Below are 19,155 nucleotides of genomic sequence, written 5' to 3'. Positions count from 1 at the left end.
TGTTAAGTAACTGTTCCATTTTCAGTCACCGCTGGACAGCGATAAGTTTGCTTCTTCTTTATGGGTGTTTGGTTATGTTGGAAATTTTTATACCCAGGAGGGTCAGGTGCAAAAGACCTCTTCCTCCATCACTAACTTTCATTCTCAGCTACTTAGTATGTTATAGTTGTAGTGCTTGTGGGCCAGAGTAACCCACAGTACTCCGGCTCTTTTCGGTGCAATGTCCATATATTGTCTAGATTTTTTTGATTTATTTTTAAATTCTATTTATAGAAAGATATTTATAACCTATGAATATTATACTAATTCTAAACGTCTAGTGCATGGTGACCAGCTTGATTTATATTTCTTAAATATATATTTATAGGAGAGAGGTACTTGGGACTATGGTCATCATGTACGTGATCTGTCGAGATCACACAATAAATTATTCTGATGCTAATTTTTATTAAAATAATTTAGTGTATTATGCAAAAGTCTATATGTTTGGAATTTCACGCCGCAAAGCTCACGAGGACTGTCTGCACTAGTCGTCCCTAATTTAATAGTGTAACACTAGAGGAAAGGCAGCTAGTCATTACCACCAACGGCAAATTCTTGAACTACTCTTTTTCAACGAACAGTGGGACTGACCGTCAGTTTATACCGCATCCACGGCTGAAAGGGCGAGCATGTTTGGTGTGACGGAGATTCCAACCCACGACTCTCAGATTACGGCTTGAGGGCCCTAACCACTTGGCCATGCCAGGCGTATACGGATTTACAATGATAAAATTAGAGGTTTGATTCCCCTTGGTGAACACAGCAGATAGCCCGATGTGGCTCTGCTATAAGAACACACACACACACACACACACACACACACACACGCTTCATTTTAAAATTCAAACACCATTTTATTCCCATTTGTATATTTAGGGCATAAGAGTTAATTTGATTTAGTAAGGGTCCTATTCCCCTAGTATGTTTTCTTAATAGAGTATTTAAAATCTTGTGATATATATGTTTACCAAATTAGTTTTTCATTATTACGTAATCATTCCCCCCTTTCCGGTGATTCAGTGGTAAGCTAATGAATTTACAGCAATAAATTACGGGATTACGGGATTCGATTCCTGCGTTGAACAGAGCTGTAAAAATAAACTATTTTCTCTGCGCTATTATGTGTACAATATTGTTTTCACGAAAGCAATTTATAAAAAATAAAATAAAAATAGTCAATAATCTAGCGGCCCGTCATGGCCGGGATGGTTAAGGCACTCGATTCGTTATCCGATGGTAGCGGGTTCGAATCCCGGTCGCACCAAACATGCTCGCCCTTTCAGCTGTCGGGGCATTACAAAGTTACGGTCAATCCCACTATTCGTTGGTAAAAGAATAGCCCAAGGGTTGGCGGTGGGTGATGATGACTAGCTGCCTTCCCTCTAGTCTTTCACTGCTAAATTAATGACGACTAGCGCAGATAACCCTCGTGTAGGTTTGCACGAAATTCAAAACAAACGAACCAATAATCTAGTATTTGACGTTGACTGACATATTTCATTATTCTTCATTTTTATTTTGTCTAACACACATGTTAAGAGTTGCGTGAACACACAAAAACGCATCCAAATTTGAAAGTAGGCCTCGTTCATGGGTTATTAACCCTAACTGGCAATTCACGTTGAAATCTCAGTAGTTTGCACAGTTTATAGTCAAATAATGTATTTATGTACTAAGTTATTGCATAACATTCTCCTTTAAAGAATAAAAGCACTTTATTTCTTTTAACTTTATCTTGGTCGCCCCAACCCCTCTAAAAAAAACAACAACTGGATTATGGGTAAAATATCAGGTCATCCCATAAGTAATGTCCGAAAATTTAATACAGAAAGTGCATCATCATTTCTGTCTTTGTAGAAGGCTTTAATGACTAAAATATGTAGTAGGGCGTGTATAAAAATGTTCAGACAAATAAAAGAAACTAACCAAACTCCACTTTTTCAGATCATTAATCAAATAAACCATTATGAAGATGGATGTGTCTGAGGAGCACATTAGGCATATATTGCTTTACGAGTTTAAAAAAAGTAATAGTGCAGCAGAAACTACACGAAACATTCAAGGTGTTTATGGTGCAGAGTCTCTGAATGAAGGAAAATGTCGAAGGTGGTTTCAGAAGTTCAGATCAGGTAACTACAGCTTAAGTGATGTGCCACGTTCAGGTCATTCTGTTAAGTTTAATGATGACTTACTGCTGGCTGCACTTGATGAAGATTGTGCTGTAACAGTTAAAGAGCTAGCACCGAAGCTTAATTCAACCCATTCAACAGTTCACCGTCATCTGCAACAGCTTGGAAAAGTATCAAAACTTGGAAAATGGGTCCCCCATGATTTGACAGAAGCCAACCTTGGAGCAAGAGTGGACATTTGCACTTCTCTGCACTCTCGTAAACGTAATCCACCTTTTTTCGACAGGTTAGTGACAGGAGATGAATGGATATTATAAAAATGTTAAGTGTCACGGACAATGGCTCAGTGCAGGTAAACTGCTCCAAATGGACCTTCATCCTAGAAAAGTCTTGTTAAGTGTTTGGCGGGATACTGTTGGTGTGATCCACTTTGAGTTGCTGCCAATCAATGTAACGATTACATCACTTTTATTGTCAACAATTAGAGCGTTTGAATGTTGCGCTGAAAGAAAAGATGCCTGCTTTGATCAATCATAAAGGTGTTGTGTTACACCAGGATAATGCACGGCCCCATACAACAAGGGTCACATCTGCAAAGACTGAAGAGCTAGACTGGGGAAAACTTCTACATCTTCCTTATTCTCCAGATCTAGCCCCATCTGATTATCATCTATTCCGAAGTTTGCAAAGCTATGTTGATGGAATAGAGCTTGGAACACGTGCAGATGTCAAAACTACCCTCTCGACATTATTTTCCTCAAAACCCTAAGAATTTTATAGAAGTGACATTCAGAAGCTTGTGAATTGTTGGCAGGAAGCAATTAATAATAATAGAATATACACTATTGATTAAATAACATTAAAAGCGTTTGAAATCCTTTCTGTTTTTCTGAACCTGAATTCGGACATTACTTAAGGGATGACGTAATACTTCTAGAGTGTGTTCTGTGAGCTGAAGCATAGAGTAATTTTCCTGTTAACGGAAACAGCAATGAAACAAAAAATATTAAATGTCGCGTGGTGACCTTAAGCTGAGAGTTCAAGGTCATACCAATACAAACCGAAAATTAATGTTAGAATGGCTGTATTATTTGAGAAATAGCATTAATTTCCTCAGACTAAGATCACCATCCTCTTACAACAGTCGGAAAAGTGGTTGATGTAAGTAACATTGATGCTGACCCCAACCTGAGAGGTCGAGGTCATGACAGTATAATCGAAGAACTAATTGATTTGAGTGATGATGCAACTGTTAAGGCATCGAGTCCATAACAAAACAAAACACACAAAACGTTAAAAAACTTGGTTTACGAATATGGTTATCTTAAAACTATTCTGAGCGTTTCTCATTCAATTTTCCTGCAAAAGTACAGATTAGCTATCGCTCGTGAAAATTTCGAAAAAGCACGAAGTGGAAGACAAGTCAGGTTATCCTTCTAACACGTTTGGTCACTTCCTACACATGAAGGCAAAAAGAAATAACCTGTTGTATAAGAAAAACATCTCTGTCTGTGAACGCCATTTATAGGTAACCTCCCATGTTTTTACTGATAGCAGAGAGCATTCGGAGCATTTTCTCTATATTGAGGCCTAGCAAGAATTGTTAAGAAAATGCTCTCGATATATATATGTATATATACTGGATTTAAATAAAAAATGAAGACATTGATCGATATAACCCAGAGTTGTTTGTCTGATGTGTTGACGTTACAGGTTCTTGCGAGGTGCTGACTCAATAATTATCACCTACCGCCCCAAGGATCGAGTTTAACTACATAAGAAAACAAACGAGCAGTTCGAGTTTGGCAACCGTATGAATTTTTACCACGTGAAATCAACTTTAGACGAAAGTGACGCGAAAATCAGGGGTTCGATTCCCCTCGGTGGGCTGAGCAGATAGCCCGATGTGGCTTTGCTATAAGAAAAACACAAACACACAAACACACGAAAGTGACGTTCAAAGCCAAGCGTAGCAAGGGTAGAAACATGAGTGGATAAACAACTAAAACGAGGGGGTATTAAATGGTATAGCTCAGTCTAGTAAATAACATAACATAAATATCTTAAATATAAGCGATTACAATGCTATTAGTATAAAAGTGTATATGGGCCATCTTCAATCGCACAGCGGTACGTCTAAGAGTTTATATCGTTCGATACCCGTCGTGAGCACGACACAGATAAAGTCCCATAAGCAGGTTTGTGCTAACTAGTAAAACAAGGATGTTTGGGTTTCACTGATTGTGATACGTTATGAACTTCAAAACGTGGCTAAAAATCGCATGACAAAAAGTAAAATAGCTTCTTAACGTTTAAAAAAAATAGGTATTCATTCCTGGAGTTTTAGTTCCTGATAGAAAAAAAATCGACAGCGGATGAAAACAAAATACAGTGTTACTAAAATAGAAACAGAGCCTTGGATTGTTGATTCAAGATTAAGGTTATATTAAAGGCGACAACAAAAATCGCATTTGTGTCTTAAATATCAGTAAAAACGACATTAAAGACAATAAATACGACCTTTTTATTTTAAAGATTACAGAGAACCTGGCAGTGCCAAATGGTTAGGGCACTCGAATCGGAATCTGAAGGTTACGTGTTCGAATCTCCGTCACGCCAAATATGCTCGCTCTTTCAGACCGTGAGGGCGTTATAAGGTGAAGGTAAATCCCACTATTCGTTGGTAAAAGAGTAGCCCAATAGTTGGCGGTGGGTGGTGATGACTAGCTGCCTTTCCTCTAGTCTTTCACTGCTAAATTAGGGACGACTAGCTCAGATAGTCCTCGTGTAGCCACGAACCAAAAATACCAGAAACGCATCTGAGAGGCAGTGGTAAATGTTAAAATGTTCGGTAAACGCGGTTTTATTCTTTTAACAGCCACCGAGATATAAGAAACTCACCAGAAATCTGTTTCGGTGATCAGTGTTCGGTCAATAGGTAATGAAGAGCGAGTTGTTTTTTTATGTTTTAGACAGTTCTTGACCTTTAAACTTTAGTTATTCTTTGTTATAAAGTATTTATAAAATTAACAAACACTATAATTTGGAAAACGTCATAGCAAGTTGCAGGAGTAGATGAAATTCTATATAAATACACACACTAAGTAATATATATATAAACACTAACTTCTTAGATATGGCTTTATCAGGGCTCTCTTCTCACGTGCTGGTTTGGGAAATTAGAAAGCGACAGAAGCAATTTGTGTATAACTTACGGTTCAATCACTGTCAGTTGTTCGTGAGCTCTGTTTTCTTCTGTCTCTCCTTTTATACAGACACGAAGTGAAACTGCGAATTGCTTTGTTCTACTGGAGCTAGTTCTGGACTACTGGTGTCTTTACTCGTTTAGGTACCGTTTCACGAAACGTTTTGAATTAAAACAGCTATCATTAAAACTATCATGCTGTTAATAATATTCTGACTACAGCTCTCTCGTTAAATGCTTCGTAAAGAAAAATATAACACCTCTTTATCGTTTTTGAATTTGTACTAACGTTACCGACTGGAACCGCTAAGTTCGCTTTGTTACAGAATGTACACCTCAAGGTCCTAGATACCACTGTCTCAGCGTCTTAACAACGTTTGGTTTTTCTGAACTTCCCACACGCTTAAGACGACAGGAGACTAGTTTCTCTTGGCCAATCATAAGCATTGCTCTGCTGACGTAATTCAGTCGACGTTGAACATCAGCAAAAGTAAACTTTGTAAAGTTGTTTACTTTTTTTTTCTTGAGAGTTGTTAAAATAAAATAATGTTTTAACTTATAATCAACAGTGAGCACCGTGTTGTTAAACAAACAAAAAATAAATTTTAGGCCTGAGTAAAAGATATTTCAACTTCTTTTTTCGTTCCGAGGATGCTAATAAATAAAAATCGCACATGTTATATCGTCTCAGGCATTTTTGTTATTTAAAAGACGTATATATATATATCTTTAGATTTTAGTTTTGAAATCAAGGATTTAAGGGAAGATGGAAGTGTTACCTCAAGTCACACTGTTTGTTTTGCTATATTTTCAACGCTCTGCTGCTAAAATTAATTCTAAATTAATTGTTGGTGTAGATTAGCAAGTCGTGAACTTAAATCATCGAGATAATTTTCACATCGATAATCTATTGGATAATCACATGTTTAATGTACTGGATAATCGCGAAGATAAACTATTGGATCATCCAATGGACAATAATATGGATGATTGCATGGATAGTATAATGGATAATCAAATGGATAATAATATGGATGATTAAATGGATAATAATATAAATGGTTACATGGATAATCAAATGGATAATATTATAAATTGTTACATGGATAATATAATGGATAATAATATGGATGATTACATAGATACTATAATGGATAATTACAAAGATAAACTACTGGGTAATCAAATGGATAATAATATGAATGATTACATAGATAGTATAATGGATAATTACAAAGATAAACTACTGAATATCAAATGGGTAATAATATGGATGATTACGTGGATAATCTGATAGGTATAATATAACAGACCGTGTAGTTTTGTGTTGCAAAGCTCTCAGTGACAATAGCGTTACTACAGAACAAGGTATTTATGTACTAAACAAGTAATAATAATTTATTCCCTTAGTAAAAACCTCACCAACTTACTGTACGAAAGTGACGCAGGAAGTGCTTTTGAAATTTTTACGACCCTCATACATTGTACCGCATGTCGAAGAGTCTGGGGTTCGAGACCTTATGCCATTGAACTCATTCCACATATTTAGATGTAGGCACGTAATAAAGGTAACTGTTTAAACAGTAAAAAAACTAGAGAAAGCTTTGTAGCGGCAGGTGCTGTCGCATGTCTTTCTTCCCTTTAGTGACCTGGCCGATTAGCCCACATGTGTATAAGGTGCCGTTCAGGTCGAACACTTCCGTTCCTTTCCGAGACATTTATGGAAAAAGGTTAATAAACGTTAGTATGACTGATATCAATTAAATGTTTCTATCTAACACAGTTATTCAAGGGAATCCAGTTCTGCTGATATTTAGAAGTATGTATGTTTTACTTTGTTTTGCATTATTTCTCATTTTGTAGATGTCACAGCAACATACAGTATAGATTACAATGAACTTTTATACATAGCCAAACGGTAGAGTACGCTGTAAACATAAATACAATAATAATTGTTGTTGTTTTTTTAGTGCAAAACCACATCACAGACTATTTGAACTCTAGCTACTGCGGGAATCGAACCCCAGATTATTGCGTTATACGTTCCTAAACTTAGAGCTCACCAGGGGGACAGAAAATAATAACTCATAGTATATTATATTAAAAAAACCCAAAAAACTGTACCCTAATGTAAACTTATTGTAACGTACATAAAACTGATGGGTAATATAAGTAGCGTTTCTAACACCGAAGAGTATTGACATTGACGTGATAGGCCTCGTCGGCACTGAATATATCAGATATACGCTTTTCTTTACTTACTCAGAGTTTTTTTTTTTATAATTACGGAAGATGAACTCCACACCGTCGGAATTCATAGACAATTCAGAGTAAGTCTTGTATCTGCTCAGTTTAGTGCAACATTAACAGGACATTACAGGTTCGATCTCTACTTCTTAACGACAGTGGGGATATAGATAATTCAAGGAAATACATTATGGTAGCACTGACTCTGAAAGCTGAGCAACTTTACATGGTGAGGAAACACATCTTATAACCCACTAGTTGTTTTGTTGTTGTTGTTGTTTTTTGAATTTTGCGCAAAGCTACACGAGAGCTATCTGTGCTAGCCGTCCCTAATTTTGCAGTGTAAGACTAGATGGAAGGTACCTAGTCATCACCACCCACCGACAACTTTTGAGCTACTTTTTTACCAGCGAATAGTGGGTTGACCGTGGCATATAACGCCTCCACGGCTGAAATGGCGAGCATGTACAAGTTGAACACAAAACAAAAATACGATGTCACATCTCCGAAAGTACATTTTCTGTGATACATATTATATTCCTAAGGAATAAGTAATATAAACTGTTTTAACACATAACTTTACTTCTTACTGATAAAAACCTGTAAAAATTGATTCACATGTGAACATCCTCATAGCTTGAATTAAAAACTTTGCAAATATTCTGCAACGTTAACGTCTATGAGCAATTAATTTTAATTATTGCCTTTGCTAGTGGCAATTGGACTCATAACAAGATAATTGATAAAGATTTTTGAATTAAAAATTAGCCTATGAAATAGTATAATATTAATATGTGTGCTAAATTATATTCTGTTACTGGTTTTAACGGTGAAGGCCTGGCGTGGCCAAGTGGTTAAGACACTCGACTCGTAATCCAAGGGTTGCGGGTTTGAATCTCCGTCACACTAAGCATGCTTGCCCTTTCAGTCGTAAGGGCATTATAATGTGGCTATCAATCCCACTATTCGTTGGTAAAAGAGTAGCCCAAGAGTTGGCGGTGGGTGGTGATGACTAGCTGCCTTCCCTCTAGTCTTACACTGCTAAATTAGGGACGGCTAGCACAGATAGCCCTCGAGTAGCTTTGTGCGAAATTCCAAAAAAACAAACAAACAATTTAACGGTGAAGTGGAAACGGAATGAAAAGAAGCTAGTCTTTTATTTTTAATTACGTACTACGGGTTAATCGGTAGATATTTTAAACAAAAATTAATTATTCGTGTAGTAAAGAGGTTAAACTTTCGATTTAGGCAAAATTTGATAAATATGATTTTTCTAATATTGAGGACACACTTTAATGGTCGGTGGTACTTGAAATACTATTCACGCTTAATAACTATGATAAGTTATTTGTCGCTCGTGAAATTCGTAAACTTTATGCAACAAATGTTAGACCTAAGAACTTCAAATTTATATATAAGCCGATCGTGAATTCGTAAACTTTATGCTATATAAAAAGAAGTACATACACATGTTTGTTCAAATGGGGTCCCTTTCTATAGGACTAAAACAGAGATCAAAGTTCTAATAATATTTGACTACGAGAGTGAAAACGAAACAAAACAACTTTTAGAAGTATTTATGTAGGACTGCTCACAAAAGTGATATTGCACACCAGTGTCTCATACCCGAATTTTGACTTCGAGATTACAGGTTAGATGGAACAAAGAGAAAACAGAAAATGTGAACCAACAATTCCAGCTTCTTAACTGGCGAACATTGTGATTGCTAAGCCTTATCCTTACGTTTTATCTCTACCATCTCAATGTTTTCATCAAAGAAAACTAGGCCCAGCTAAGATGTAGAACCTGCAACTTGATAGATAGGAAAAAGCTACGAACCGTAAAATTATGCTTTATATATTAACTGATATAATCTGTACTACACGCTTGTCTTCTCCATTTAATATCTACCACGCCCTCTTGCGAGTGATAAACAGTACCTTTATATGTGTCAGTGGCTATCCTATACAAAAAGACCTTATTAACCACAGTTTCCTTTCATTTCTTACATCTGAATTTTTTCACCTCTACCTCCTCACCTCATGTACTATCGATCTATTCACTGTAGCACAGCATACCCGGAAGCGGGTGATACGAAGATCTAAATTTAAGAGTTATTAGTGGGATGTGTTGTGAATTTCAACTAACGAAACATGATAATAAAAGTTGAAACGTTTCTCATAGATTTGATGAGCACAGGGACAAAACAGAGTTATTCTCAGCTTTGAGAATATTCAAAGAAGACATAACATGTATCACAGTAATTCATATAGTTCGATTTGTGTGTATTATTATAGAATATGCAAGTTATAGGAACCAACTGAGTAGTAGATAGAACATAGTTATTCTAACTGCAAGCATAACGAATACAAACCTTCACAAAAACGTTTTTTTTTAATTTCGCGCAAAGCTACACGAGGGCTATCTGCGCTAGCCGTCCCTAATTCAGCAGTGTAAGACTAGAGGGAAAGCAGCTAGTCATCACCACCCACTTCCAACTTTTGGGCTACCATTTTACCAACGAATAGTGGGATTGGCCGTAACCTTATAGTGCCCCCACGGCTGAAAGGGCAAGCATGTTTGGTGCAACGGGGATTCGAACCCGCGAACCTCAAATTACGAGTCGAACACCTTAACCCATCTGGTTATGCCGGGCCCACAGAAACTAGAAGATATGTCCAAGTGCAAATATAACAAATTCGAAACTTGTCAAAAACCAAAAGATCTGCTCCAACAACAAATATAACAAACACAATTCTGTCCACAAACCAGAAATAAATCGGAAGAGCTATCTTAAGTGCAAACATAAAGAACAGAGATCTTCTCAGAAATCAGAGATAAATCTGAAACTTCCAGAGATTAAAATGTTTTCTTCATATCACTCCTGAAAATGGCGAAAATTAGAACAAGGAATAGATATACAGAAAATATAGAATTATCCCTGGTTTATACTGAAAAAAGAACTACTGGCTTAGTACGAACAGCATATAGTTATCCTTGACTTATCTTGTATAATCCAGAAAGGTTCCTGGTTTATCTTTAACAACCTATAATAAATCCCAAATTTATTCAAAACAGCTAGAAATCTCGCTGTTTTATCTTGAATAGCCTATAATAATATCTGATTTATTCTGAGCAGCCCAGAAGGATCATTGATTTATATTTAATAGCCCAAAAGTATCTCTGGTTTACCCTGAATAACCATACAGAATCCCTGGTTTATTCTAAACAGCTAGTCTGGTTCCACCCACTCTTATGAAAGAAAGACGACGCGAACCAGGACAATATGTATAAATATAACAGTGGTGTCTGCTTTATGTCCGTGTAACTGCTTCGCATGATATAGATGGATCTTTATCAAAATTGGTATGGAGGTTAATTAGGTTCATTAGGATATAAAGAAATTTTCCATTTGACTTTTACGTTTCTCAGTTTTTATGGAAGTTTTGCACCCACTACTTCGCCATCTTTGATCAATCTTCACTATATTTGACATTAATGTTTGTTGGGTCCGTGTGGAGATATATGGAAACTTGTGGTTTTACATTTTGTTTTGTTTTTGATGGGCCTTTTTGAGGTTTTTATACTCACATATAAGGGGAGCAACTTCTCATGTCCTAATATAACCTTTCGTTAATTGTGAATTAGGTTCCGTCCAGAGAACAGGTACTCCAACTAGTTCTCAATAGATTAAATATTTTTATTATGTTACAGATGTTTTAAACTATTCCATTCTTGTTAACGACAAGAAAAGAAGAAACAATAGATATATGTTTGTACATAGATATATAAGACCTCTATAGAAGGTACTACTTCAGTGTTTTGTAAATTTTGAAATGAACACACGAAAAAAAAAAAAACACTTTTAGTTTACCAGCTGCCTGTTTGCCCTCTGTTCCTCCAAGGAACAGCAGTATGTATACTGATTTGTAAGCGAAAATTAGGAGTTCGATTCTTCTCGGTGGACATAGCAGCTAGCTCAAGGTGAGTTTGTTATTAAAGATACACACACTCAGCCCTCTAGTGGCAAAATATTACTAAAATAGCAATCTGTCTGTAGAACTCCCTTTCTGTAGTAGTTGTGGTATAATTTTCTGAGTGGAAGTTTTAAAAATATTTAGTTTCTATCTTTGCAACTACTACATACTTTACCCACTTATATTTTCTGAACTTTCACCGTCAGATGGCGTCATCAGTCCGACCACGAGACAGTATTAGCAGTGCGAGATGCCTCTACTCTTAGAGGCGAGTTAATTCATTTTTTTCTTTAAAGTGTGATACGTGGAACTGGTAAGGTTTTTGTATGTGCTTTGTGTTGCATATATAAGGTAGATTCTCTCTTCCCCCAACGTACACATACGTCATGGAATATCCCTTTTAACGAAATGGTTATAGGTCAAGGTATACAAGTTACTTTGACAGTAATACGTTCTATTAACTAGATTCCGAATTACTGAGCACTTGGTGACAAAGTATAGATAAAAGAGGTATTGAAAAAAACAACAAAATATTAAGTAATTTATCTGTTATCATAATCACGTGACATCACATTCCCTTCCCTCTTTATGCACTTGGCAAAGCTAATTTACTTAACAACTTAATTATTAACAAATTTTCATTCATGAAGTAATAACCTTCGGAAGATGTTGAAGTGAGACCCTGTTTTACAAAACGCAAAACAGCACACTGTATTATGGCATAAACAGTGTACCTTCTCTCTTCCCTACGTAAATACAGTTTTTTTTTATTAATACACTTTTTAATGAGCTTCATAAAGGAAATCAGAGAATAAATTCCGTTACGTCTAGAACAGAACGTCCGTATAATATATATACCTCATTATTCATCAGTTGTGTTCTTCTATCGTTCAGAAATTGATTGTAAAATTGTTTTCATGTGTAAATTAATTCAAGTTGTATAGAAATATGAACTGTAGCTGTTACTCCTGTACAGTCAACTCCAAAATAAAACACCTGAATTATTTTTAAACATTCTACGATAATAGCAGAATATCAAACTTTGGTGGGTTTTCTCTTTTTATCGATTGGAACGTGTCCACTGGTCTGCTTGTCTGGCTAATAACTGAAAACTTTCTGACGTCGAAAACTGTCCATCATTTACTCCTATTATTTTGTGTCTGATTACAGAAACGATCGTTTAGTTCTGTTAATGCCTGACTGCAGAAACTACCGTTTGGTTCTGTTACTGTTTGACTACAGAAACTGTCGTTTGGTTCTGTTAATTTTTGTAGTCAAACACTATCATTTAGTATTGTTGGTGTATAGTTACCGAAACTACAGTTTGGTTCTCTTAGTGTCTGACTACAAAAACTGTCATTTGGTTCTGCTAGTGTCTGACTACAGAAACTATAGTTTGGTTCTGTTATTGTTTGACTACAGGAACTACCGTTTGGTGCTGTTAGCGACTGACTACAGGAACTATCGTTTGGTTCTGTTAGTGTATGACTGCATAACCTGTCATTTCGTTCTGTTAGTGTCTGACTACAGACACTATCATTTGATTTTAACAACGGACTCTGGCTAACTAATATTTTCTTGTGTTTTAGTTTAACAAGCTGCGATTGTTCTTTCTTTCTTTTTTTCCCTTGCATTTTTGGCTTTTCAAGTCAGTGTTCTTCTTTGGAATTTCCATGTATAATATATTTCACCATATAATGAAATATTGGATACCAGAAACCTTTTGTTTTTATTTGACAAGCGCAAGGTCACCATTATTTCATCACGATGACTCTGCAAATATGGAAAAATAACCACAGTCAGAAGAAATCTCACGATTCCTAAACACCATGTGACAGAGTCTACGAGTGGTTGTGTATGCTAGGTACTTGGTTCGGATTTGGAGTTAATATGTAAAGAAACATTCAACGAATACGAGATATTTCATCATCCATTTTAATAACGTTAATGAAGTGATGAAAAATTTACGAACTTGTACCTATTAAAAGCTATGCACGCAGGGAACCCTCAACATTCACTTTTGAAATGTCAAGAGAACAGACATGAATTGTGTTAATGCCAAATTTTATTTCACGAGCAGGATATTTTATTCTACATTAAACTTTTAGGAATTAGCGACACTGTCATTTACGTTTCAAAATGTGACGTAACTTAAATAATAAAGATATAGATTTGTTGTATGTAATTGTTAAACATTTCAGTCAAATTAAAAACTTTGATACTGATGGTTGTGGTGTTCCTGATGCTAGTGTTTGGTAAGTAGAAGATATATCTGAGTTACTGTTTGGTAGGTAGAACATATATCTGAATCTGCTAGTGGTGGTGAAAGCTGTATTAATCTCAGTTTTATGGTCAAGCAAATATAACATTATCTTAAGAATACTGAATAATGTAATTAATTATCTTCCTGTTGATGATTATGACGTTTTTAATGATAATAATAAAAACGTAGGCTCCTAACATTGTCAGTGCAAGTGATGATCGAATAACCTTTTCTTTGCTCAGAAGGCACGTTCGCCTTGGCATCATTTTGAAGGTTAGGTTACAGTTTCACTCGTATCTCTGTGGTCTCTAATAAAATGAAGTGTAACATTCGAAACAAATAAAGAAAAGTAAAACTATGTTTTGTGGGAAAACTCTCATATGTTTATTCTCACGACAACACTGAAAATAGGTTGAGAAATAAGTATAGAGAATCATTTGATATAATGTCACAAATATCACTTCATATCTGCATTCTTAGAATCTCTCTCGTGATCTCGTTTTAGAAATGTTTGTTTATTTGTAAACAAGAACAAAAGTACACAATGAGCCATCTGTGCTCTGTCCACCACGGGTATCGAACATCGTTCATAGCAGCATAAGACTGCAGACATACCGCTGTACCACTGGGTGTGTGTGTAAGGGAATGGTAACTTTTGTTTTGTCTTCTGTAACCTTTGGCGCTTCAGCAGTGTTTATTCCAGGGTTATTGAAAGCCCTTGAACACAATTCTGCATTTCCTTTGTATGTGAAGGAAATCATGCAACCAAACAGAGCCATACACATAAATTTAAATTTGAATGTTGCATAGGAATAATAAACATTACACTTACCAAAATGACTGAGCCCGTAGGAATAGGGATATTAGGAGATCCCAGGTTCCGGCTTTCCCCTCCCCTCCTTTGCGCACGAAATATGACGGTCATATCACTCATGCGTGTCAATAATAACTTCCTGACCCCACATCCCCACCTTTCTCGCCAGAATTAAATGTAGACTAATAAAGCCATACGTGTAATAAAACGACAACAACAAAGAAACAAACTAGAAACCAGTTATTCGAGTCAAACCTTAGGCAGGTGGCGATCCTATTCAACAAGTTACAAGATTTATCTTTGCAATCTTCTAATTTTGCCAGCACTTGAGCTACGTGGTTCAGAACCACTAGTTCCTGCATCCTCGTCTCGAAGCCAAGAAGTGAACGGTAAACGGTGGAAAACAAGAATAACGGTAGAATAGAGTTAAGCCTAACTTCTGCACTTTAGGCTAAACTTGCAACGGCTACAAACACACTTTACTCTCTTGTTGTAGGGAGATTATCATTGTGCTGAGCCTTTTCTTCAAACACACCTTACTCTCTTACTATAAGGAGATTATCATTGTGCTGAGCCTTTTCTTCAAACACACCTTACTCTCTTACTATAAGGAGATTATCATTGTGCTGAGCCTTTTCTTCAAACACACCTTACTCTCTTATTATAAGGAGATTATCATTGTGCTGAGCCTTTTCTTCAAACACACCTTACTCTCTTATTATAAGGAGATTATCATTGTGCTGAGCCTTTTCTTCAAACACACCTTACTCTCTTATTATAAGGAGATTATCATTGTGCTGAGCCTTTTCTTCAAACACACCTTACTCTCTTACTATAAGGAGATTATCATTGTGCTGAGCCTTTTCTTCAAACACACCTTACTCTCTTACTATAAGGAGATTATCATTGTGCTGAGCCTTTTCTTCAAACACACCTTACTCTCTTATTATAAGGAGATTGTCATTGTGCTGAGCCCTTTCTTCAAACACACCTTACTCTCTTATTATAAGGAGATTATCATTGTGCTGAGCCTTTTCTTCAAACACACCTTACTCTCTTACTATAAGGAGATTATCATTGTGCTGAGCCTTTTCTTCAAACACACCTTACTCTCTTACTATAAGGAGATTATCATTGTGCTGAGCCTTTTCTTCAAACACACCTTACTCTCTTATTATAAGGAGATTATCATTGTGCTGAGCCTTTTCTTCAAACACACCTTACTCTCTTACTATAAGGAGATTATCATTGTGCTGAGCCTTTTCTTCAAACACACCTTACTCTCTTACTATAAGGAGATTATCATTGTGCTGAGCCTTTTCTTCAAACACACCTTACTCTCTTATTATAAGGAGATTATCATTGTGCTGAGCCTTTTCTTCAAACACACCTTACTCTCTTATTATAAGGAGATTATCATTGTGCTGAGCCTTTTCTTCAAACACACCTTACTCTCTTATTATAAGGAGATTGTCATTGTGCTGAGCCCTTTCTTCAAACACACCTTACTCTCTTATTATAGAGGATGTTAACACTGTGCTAAGCCTTCTCTTCAGACATACCAGGATCGCTGAGAGCCGTTGTGGGCCGTGGGGAAATATTGGAATCTACCTCCTTCCGTATACACACTTTCTTAAAATTATCTGAAATGATGCAGTATAAAGCTCAAATAATGTCTGTTTAAATGTTGTTCAGACACTTTGGGGACACCTTCATTACCCTCTAGTGACAATAGTCCCTGTGAAACTTTTCTGTTCTCTTGGTGGATCAACATACACTCAGAAACGTTGTCCACTTCGAGATTCTAGGAATCGAAATAAGCATCCCAAACAATACATATGTACGTTGTTTTTTTTTGAAAAAGAAATATAAACCATAGACCTTCGGACGCGCAGCTTGGCATATTAACCTTTAGGCCACGCCCGGCCCCAAGAATCGAGTGAGGTAAAGATGGTTCTTCACAGAGATTTCTTATAAAATAATTTCCATACTTCATATTTCATATTGGAAAAGAAAATACGGAAAGTATGATTTAAATAGATCTGATATTAATTCAATGAGTCACAGTAACATCGAAAGACAGAATACATTGGGGACACAAATTAATTCTACTGACAATGGTGTGATGACGAATCAATCTCACAGACTATCACAAAACTACTAAGAGGACTATCTGCGCTATACCCACAGCGAGGAATCAAATTTAGGATTTAAGCATCGTATTGTTTAGTGTTGTTTTTCTGAATTGTTTGTTTTGTTTTTGAATTTCGCACAAAGCTACTCGAGGGCTATCTGTGCTAGCCGTTCCTAATTAGCAGTGTAATACTAGAGGGAAGGCAGCTAGTCATCACCACCCACCGCCAACTCTTGGGCTACTATTTTACCAACGAATAGTGGGATTGACCGTCACATTATAACGCCCCCACAGCTGAGAGGGCGAGCATGTTTGGCGCGACGTGGGCGCGAACCCGCGACTCTCGGATTACGAGTCGCACGCCTTACGCCCTTGGCCATGCCAGGCCTGTTTTTCTGAATTGCGCGCAAAGCTACTCGAGGGCTATCTGCCATAGCCATCCCTAATTTAGCAGCGTAAGACTAGAGGGAAGGCACCTAGTCATCACCACTCACCGCGAACTATTGGGCTATTCTTTTACCAACGAATAGTGAAATTGACCATAACATTATAATGCCCCTACGGCTGAAAGGGCGAGCATGTTTGATGTGACGGGGATTCGAATCCGTGACCCTCGGATTAGGAGTCGAGTACCTTAACCACCTAGCCATACCGGGTCCTTTAAGCATCGTAATTCCCGAAACTTACCGTGGGACAGCTGTCAATTGATATTCAAACACGTGTCTAAACCGCAGATATCGAAAACCCCAGAAGCGACGCTCACTCAGTAGAGGACGTTGTTGTTGCATTTTAAGAAAGTGTCTCAAAAATTAATATGGAATTTACGATAATCAAATTTAAAGAGAAAATACTTTGTGCAAACTCATAAAAACAATAATAGTAATGTAATATCATAAAACATAAAATAAAAATATAATAACTGTTAAATAATTAACAAAACATAAAACCCGCCCAGATTTGACAGGCCGAGCTTGTCATTCTCAAATGTTTTCAGACTTATAAAGCTAAAAGTCAAGTTTCGTTATCAACTGTGGGCAGAGCACAGATAGCCTGTCTGTTAGGTAGCTGTCTTATAAAGCTAAAAGTCAAGTTTCGTTATCAACTGTGGGCAGAGCACATGTAGCGATCTTATAAAGCTAAACAGTCAAGTTTCGTTATCAACTGTGGGCAGAGCACAGATAGCCTGTTCTGTAGCTGTCTTATAAAGCTAAAAGTCAAGTTTCGTTATCAACTGTGGGCAGAGCACAGATAGCCTGTCTGTTAGGTAGCTGTCTTATAAAGCTAAAAGTCAAGTTTCGTTATCAACTGTGGGCAGAGCACATGTAGCGATCTTATAAAGCTAAAAGTCAAGTTTCGTTATCAACTGTGGGCAGAGCACAGATAGCCTGTTCTGTAGCTGTCTTATAAAGCTAAAAGTCAAGTTTCGTTATCAACTGTGGGCAGAGCACAGATAGCCTGTCTGTTAGGTAGCTGTCTTATAAAGCTAAAGTCAAGTTTCGTTATCAACTGTGGGCAGAGCACATGTAGCGATCTTATAAAGCTAAAAGTCAAGTTTCGTTATCAACTGTGGGCAGAGCACAGATAGCCTGTTCTGTAGCTGTCTTATAAAGCTAAAGTCAGGTTTCGTTATCAACTGTGGGCAGAGCACAGATAGCCTGTCTTATAAAGCTAAAGTCAAGTAGGTAGCTGTCTTATAAAGCTAAAAGTCAAGTTTCGTTATCAACTGTGGGCAGAGCACAGATAGCCTGTTCTGTAGCTGTCTTATAAAGCTAAAAGTCAAGTTTCGTTATCAACTGTGGGCAGAGCACAGATAGCCTGTTATGTAGCTGTCTTATAAAGCTAAAAGTCAAGTATGGGCAGAGCACAGATAGCCTGTTATGTAGCTGTCTTATAAAGCTAAAAGTCAAGTATCGTTATCAACTGTGGGCAGAGCACAGATAGCCTGTTATGTAGCTGTCTTATAAAGCTAAAAGTCAAGTATCGTTATCAACTGTGGGCAGAGCACAGATAGCCTGTTATGTAGCTGTCTTATAAAGCTAAAAGTCAAGTATCGTTATCAACTGTGGGCAGAGCACATGTAGCGATCTTATAAAGCTAAAAGTCAGGTTTCGTTATCAACTGTGGGCAGAGCACAGATAGCCTGTTATGTAGCTATTATAAAGCTTATAAAGCTAGAACAGTCCTGTTATGTAGCTGTCTTATAAAGCTAAAAGTCAAGTATCGTTATCAACTGTGGGCAGAGCACAGATAGCCTGTCTGTTAGGTAGCTGTCTTATAAAGCTAAAAGTCAAGTTTCGTTATCAACTGTGGGCAGAGCACATGTAGCGATCTTATAAAGCTAAAA

At 36.9% G+C, this 19,155-nt stretch overlaps 1 pseudogene across 4 annotated transcripts in view; it reads left to right on the top strand.

Annotated features, from left to right (window-relative positions):
* Positions 1 to 19,155, top strand: part of LOC143257250 (histone-lysine N-methyltransferase SETMAR pseudogene) — a 54,749-nt pseudogene that overhangs the window by 28,641 nt on the left and 6,953 nt on the right. The window contains exon 2 of one of the 4 annotated variants that reach the window (XR_013031741.1): positions 1,987 to 4,312. The exons of the other annotated variants lie outside the window; for them this stretch is intronic. The product of XR_013031741.1 is annotated as a histone-lysine N-methyltransferase SETMAR pseudogene, transcript variant X1 (transcript). Of the gene's footprint in view, positions 1 to 1,986; positions 4,313 to 19,155 lie in introns of those variants that run through there. 4 annotated transcript variants of the gene reach the window in all.

Source organism: Tachypleus tridentatus, chromosome 7 (genome assembly GCF_004210375.1).
Source record: "Tachypleus tridentatus isolate NWPU-2018 chromosome 7, ASM421037v1, whole genome shotgun sequence".
Classification (NCBI taxonomy): Eukaryota; Metazoa; Arthropoda; class Merostomata; order Xiphosura; family Limulidae; genus Tachypleus; species Tachypleus tridentatus.
The sequence above is the reverse complement of the archived record's forward strand: the minus strand, read 5'-3'. Positions and strand labels throughout refer to the sequence as shown.